Source organism: Sinohyriopsis cumingii, chromosome 18 (assembly GCF_028554795.1).
Source record: "Sinohyriopsis cumingii isolate HCF-2022 chromosome 18, ASM2855479v2, whole genome shotgun sequence".
NCBI classification, from domain to species: Eukaryota; Metazoa; Mollusca; class Bivalvia; order Unionida; family Unionidae; genus Sinohyriopsis; species Sinohyriopsis cumingii.
Window position 1 is genome coordinate 54,013,689 of NC_142978.1, and position 6,884 is coordinate 54,020,572.

The window sequence follows — 6,884 nt, forward strand, 5'->3', positions numbered from 1 at the left end:
TGTGGGCGGATCAAGCTTGTAAACACGAATCGCTATGTCTCGAAGCGTATAGAAGACATTCACGAGTAGAATTATAGTCATCTAGTTTGTGCCTGTAAATGTTGATTGCATGCATATCGTCTATGATGCCTATATCATTACACAAAATCTCCTCTGGTGTAAATGAAGGTAGAAGCACCCCCTTATTGACAAGTAATCATTAAACAATCATTGACATTAGTTGCAAGATCATTCACTGGGATATTTAGGCATGTAAAGTCCTCGAGTATGACAAACGTGACCTTCAAATTCCACTACAACACTATAAATTTCAAAATGTTTTGCCAGGCTCGGTCATGATGATGCGTAGCGATATTTAGCCACTGCCGCCGCCGTAAGAGCCATGATCTTAGATCAGTTTTTACCTTTGTGCTTGATGTGTCGGTGCACTATCGGTGGAAAATCTTTTTACACACATATAATGATACCACTGGGGTGGGGGTGGTCTTCTCAATATGGTTAGTAGAATATCAAAAAAATATATTAACAGCAATGTCAGGGAGTATTCGCTCAAAGTTATTGATGTCGTAACCTGTCTAACCAAAGTGTTGTAAAGTTGATACTGTTTCTTGATGCATAATTGATAGAAGTTTTGCATCGTCTCTGTTTGATTTTAACACGCTAGGGATAATCATTTGGTAAACTTGAAGATCATAAGAGTGCATAATTAACTTGAGTTATGTGACTTCTTGTTTGATGATCACGAGCAAACGTTTCAGCGGCGATAACAGATGCAACACATAACCAGCTATTTTCATCCTTGACTATAATCGACTGTTAGTCCCAAGAACACATCAAATCTGTCTTTCAAGTGCTACTGGGTATTTTACGTTACGTTCTTGACTGCATTGTTGCAAAACTGGCGGTGGTTCATTCACGAGTCCTGATAACTTAATTATACCAGGTTTTCGCATATCGAACAGAATTCGTATGCCACGCTCTCCCGCAAGTTGTTTTAGCTGAATGACGGTCATCATGCTGATATATGAGGAAAAGTCACTGCCTATTAGCAAATTCAGCTTAAAAATTTTTAAAATGATTTTACTTTACAAGGAACAGCAACTGCAGTATTTTCAATCATGGCTATTGTTTCATTGACTTCTGCACATTTGTCCTCAGCATTGTTAATATCTGGTGTTTCTACAACAGTCGGTTCTATATCTATTGCGTTGGTGATTCTTTGCCTGCGTCCACGATAATAGATTCACATGAACGGCAAAGCTGATTACGGGACCTTACTAGCACGTTAGGCAAGCATCGGTGATTTATTTATTCGTAATATATTCTGCCGCGTAGTTAATTTTTACCAAGATATGCTCCTTTGCAATAATTGCTCCCCAAAGCCACTCAACCTTTAATATGCTAACAACGTTATCAAATAAGCTGATTGTTTTTGAGCCGTTAGAAACACTCCATTTTACTGATAATATGATTCCAGCATTTAATATGCTCAAAGATCGTTTGAAAATGTTATACTCATCATTATGCAAAGTTTATATTATAATATATACCGCGGTGATGTTTGAATATAATATTCTCACGTAATTTGTAATACAACATTGTATTGAATGCAGGCATAATCAATATAAACTACATTCACATCAAAGAAAACACTATCAGAAAGATATTATACTGACAGTATACGCATAATCCATAACCTAAATCTTGTAGCGTTTTTGCCTGACACAAAGGTAATCTCTGCAAAATAAATTAGATGTGTACTGTCACAATCAGTATTAAAGCACTGACCTGACGGTGGTATCTAGCATATTAACTTGTGGATGCCCATAGGCGCACGGAATAAGGGGCTCACAACGGTCGTGTGTCAGGATGTAGATTATGCACTCGTGTCTGATTCTTGGGTAAATTGATGAGGTATAGAAGGCTTGGACCTACAATAGTGTCACTAATTAAAAAGCACAATAAAGATACTACTTCTGTGTCAGTGACACGTGTCAAACTGATATATGGCAAGCGTCATCATCACATTACCATAATATATTTCATAACTCTGAAAACATAAAATATATTACAAGATAAGTAAATAAATCATCATAAAAAATAATGAAAATAATGAATCTCTACACTCAGGGATATAAATACGTTTTAGAAATATGCGAAAGAAGGAAACAAAAAGTTAACTTGAGTGGAGAAGTATCATTAATAATAAAAATACTAACACTGCTTCTATAACCAATATTATATTATATTATATTATATTATATTATATTATATTATATTATATTATATTATATGCTAAGCCGTGAATTACTTGATTTTCTAATTAAAATAATGTTGATATTTCACTGCAGTGAAAAAATAATATTTTTTTCACTACAGGAACGACCGCTCTGGTGGCCTAGTGGTTAGAGCGTCCGCCTCGGATGCGGGAGGTCGTGGGTTCGATCCCCGACCGATTCATACCAGAGACTTACAAAAATTGTACTAACAGCTACCTCTCTTGGCGTTCAGCATTAAGAGGTTAGTGTTAGGACTGGTCGGCCTGGTGTCAGGATAATGTGCCTGGGTGGGACATCATGCTACATGTCTGCCACATGATGCCCCAGTGCTAGACATCACTATAAACTGGCACATTGCAGACATCGTAGCAATATGACTGAAAAATTGTTAAAGCTACGTTAAAAATCAAAATCACATCACACATGACACATCACTACAGGAACTACTTGTTTTTATGTCAGAACATACTTACCTCCCTTTGATTTTCTGTCATTGAACTACTTTTAACTTATGTACATGTCATTGCCATTAATAATAATCCCTTTCTGTTATCCTTGAAACTTGTAGTTTGTTATTCTGGAAATATCAGTTAATTTTTATCACACTGATGTGGGACTAATTTTGTGCGCAGCTACACATAGCACAGCAGAATATGTACGGTAAACAGCTGACATTACCGTAAAAAATCTGCTAATTTACTGTGTCACATTCTTTAGGTAGCCAACTTATGTGAGCATAAAATAAAAAGAATATTTGCTTGAAACGAGTGGATAACGGATACATTTCATCTTGAGGGTGAAAAACTCTAGTATTTGCACTCGTGGCTTCGCGACTCGTGAAAATACTGAGTTTTTCATCCACTCTATGAAATATATCCGTTATTCACTCGTTTCAAGCAAATATCCTCGATATATTATATTATATTATATTATATTATATTAATAATAACATTTACTATTGTTATTATTATTATTATTATTATTATTATTGTTGTTGTTGTTATTATTACTATTATTGCATTTTGTATGTATTGTCTTGAAATTACAAGATGCAGACGTTGTTTGAAAGTATTTGTCTATGAATGGAACCAAAGTTTTCGAATGATTCATTCTCTTTCGATTGTAAACATTTTTCACTGTAACAAAAGAACATGATGTTTATGCAGAATACTCTCCTTATATTTTACTCTGGTCCCGAGACATTTACTAATGAGGACACAGAAGAAAAGACCATAACATTGTTTGGTAATTACGTTTTTCAAATAGAACATATAGAGAATATGAACTGATATTTAGATATAGACGAGATTCTAAATGGTCGCCATCGCTTAACAGGCTTGAGGCCGCTGCTCTGGTTTTATGTTCATTTCTCATGTCATGTGTGTTAGTTGACTGTGTTCATCTACATTGCTGGTTTCCTCATGCACTGGCTGTTCTGTTGGAGTATGTTAGTTCATTTTTGTTATTTTAGGAGGAGAAACGTTAAAAATTTTCACAGTTGTTATGTCCCACTTGTACTACCAGTCTTTTGTTTTGAACATGACGTCATCACGTTATACTCGCCGCCCCCATTAAGGGGGCAGGGTCCAGTTTTTATGTACAAATTTAATGCCGCAATCAGCGACCTAGTATAAAAAATCATAAAAAATCAAATACACAAGTGAGGTCAAAAAGGTCCATATTTTTAGATACCTATATTAAAACAGAGCATAAGAATAATATTCACTTGACCAGAGAAGTCAATGGCAGTTCATAGCAGAAGAGGTTTATGCACCCCAACCCCTATTTTATACCTGCATTTTTTACATCCAAATGCCATTTTTGACAGCATGTAGTACTCACAGTGCACACGCAAGCCCTTTCCCTGGATGAAACTTTTGAAAAACATTGTCTACTAAATAGTTTGATGCAATTCAGAATAGTTGTCATCCAAGCCGTTTTTGAGATACTCGGCTTGCCTTGAACCCACGTGTCTACTGCTATGGGAGGCTAGCTGTTCTTCCTAGCCAACTATTGGTATTTCACTATCAACATACTGCAGAGCAACTATGGAAGGTGTACATGACTGACATCAATTTCAAGAACAACACAAGCCCAAAACACCTAGTTCACAAATATATCCATATCTATAAATAGTAAACAATAATAGCTGAAAAAGTCACACCATAACCTTAAGTTAAGAAATTTGCCAGGGGCCAAATTACGAAACTGGACCCTGCCACCTAACTGCATTTCAAAGCAACTCTTTGGCGCTCGATATTACATTTTGGTGCTAAACTTAACCACCAGGGACTACATTCTTATTTACTTAAATATTGACGGTAGCGAAAAACTATAAAAGAAAATAATATTTTTGTTTTGTGTGTCAGCTGATGAGCTAGAGTGAGCGGATCTAACACCCTCCGGTTACTCCATCAAGTCATTCCAAAGAAAGGGCTGTGGAATCGCAAGTCCTTCCCACGAAACGGACGCGGAATCGAAATTGCTGTCACTGCAAATATTATGATGAGATTTTGATCATATCCTTCATCTCACTTCTTGCTATGCGAGAGAGAGAGAGAGAGAGAGAGAGAGAGAGAGAGAGAGAGAGAGAGAGACTTTAGACTCTCTTAAGGTGCCACGTATAACGGTGTAGATACGTCTACATCTTTTTGGGAATATTGAAAGCTGAGGTAACGGGTTCGCAATAAGGAAAGACAGAGTCTTCTGATTCTCGATGAATGAACTAAACTTTATTTAAATAACTATTATATTCATAATACTACATTCTAGAGATACATCTACACAAACGTTATATTTAAAATCCAAGACGTTAATATAAAATTACAACTTTCCTTAGAGATTACCAACTTCATACATTTGTATAATTTCTGCCTTTTAGAATGTAATGCAGATAATTAAACATCAATTAATTTCATGATAGCCCCAAATTATAAAATTCAATAGTTGCGATTAATGCAACAATCATTCTGAAGAAATGTATTTTACTACATTTAAAATGGAATACTGGTTCGGAATAGAATACTAAAACATTATTCTTTATTACTTAAAGAATATTTTATTTCCACATTAAATTTTACTAAACATGAATTTGTAAGCGAATTCTTCTCTTGCAATACTAAATGCTATACATACAAATGAATATAAATTCTTTCAAACAATTAAACATTCCAATACATTATAATAACAATAATAATAATAATAATAATAATAATAATAATAATAATAATAGTAATAATGAGGACTTTGTATAGCGCCTAACCTGTAGAAGCTCTAAGCGCTTTACAACATTAGACAACAATTTTTTAGATAAAAAAAAACATATAATAATATTATTACAAAAACAAACACCGTGAAATTAGAAAAACGTTAAAAAATAAAGAAACATGCTGATAATGTTTCAGGTAGGAAACATTATTAGGTCTTTAAGTTTGTTCTTGCAGTCGAAATAAGTGAGTTTTGAGAGCCCTCTTGAATGTGATCACTGTGTCTTTGTGTCTAAGTTCAGTGATATGCAAAAGAACGCTGTTCATATGACTTTGTTTTCATAGTGGGAATAATGAGTATACGATTGTCAGAAGAGGAGCGTAAGTATCTTGCTGGTGTGTACACATGGGTGAGGTCGGAAAGGTATGTTGGACTAGAGTCCGACAGTGAAACGTAGCACAGAGAACACATTTTGTGTTTGATTCTGGATCGAATGGATAGCCAGTGTAGGGTACAGAGCAGCGGGGAGGTGTGCTCTGATCGTGGTACTCTAAGTATGATCCGAGCAGCTGTGTTTTGAACTTTTTGAAATTTCTGGAGTAGATATTGAGATGAACCAGACAGAATTGGGTTACAATAGTCCAGTCTTGAAAGTACTAATGAACACACAAGTGTTTTAGTGGCATCAACTGAAATATATTTGCGAATTGAGCTGATGCGTCTCAGCTCAAGATATGCAGCCTTGCATATGTTCATGACATGTTGGTGCAATGCGAGAGTACTGTCCAGAGTAACACCTGGGTTTTGTACTGATTGTGTGAATTTAATATTGGTGTTGGCGATATTTATTGTTTGAGGTAAAGGATGTGAATGAGAAAGTCTTTGTGTTGTGATCAGAATGGCCTCAGTTTTATCATCATTCATCTGCAGCTTGTTAAATGTCATCCATGATTTCACATCAGAAATGCACCTCTCTACACCTTGGATGGTCGCATCAACTTCATCAGTTCTGTGGCTAGATTAGTATATTTGGGTGTCATCAGCGTACAGTTGGTGAGACACTGGATGTTGATCTATGACACCTGAGATCAAGTGAGTGTATAGAATGAAGAGAACATGTCCAAGAACAGACCCCTGTGGAACACCACAACATAGATCAACTGGACTGGAGTGCATTCCATTTGCAGATACAATTTGTGTCCTGTTGACCAAGTAGGACTTGAACCACAGTAAGGCTGTACCATGAATGCCAAATACATACTGGAGACGGTGAAGTAATATATCATGGTCTATTGTGTCAAATGCTGCAGACAAATCAAGTAGGGTGAGGACTGTACTCTTTCCGCTATCCAACGCAGCGAGAATGTCATTAACTACTTTTAGAAGAGCAGTTTCAGT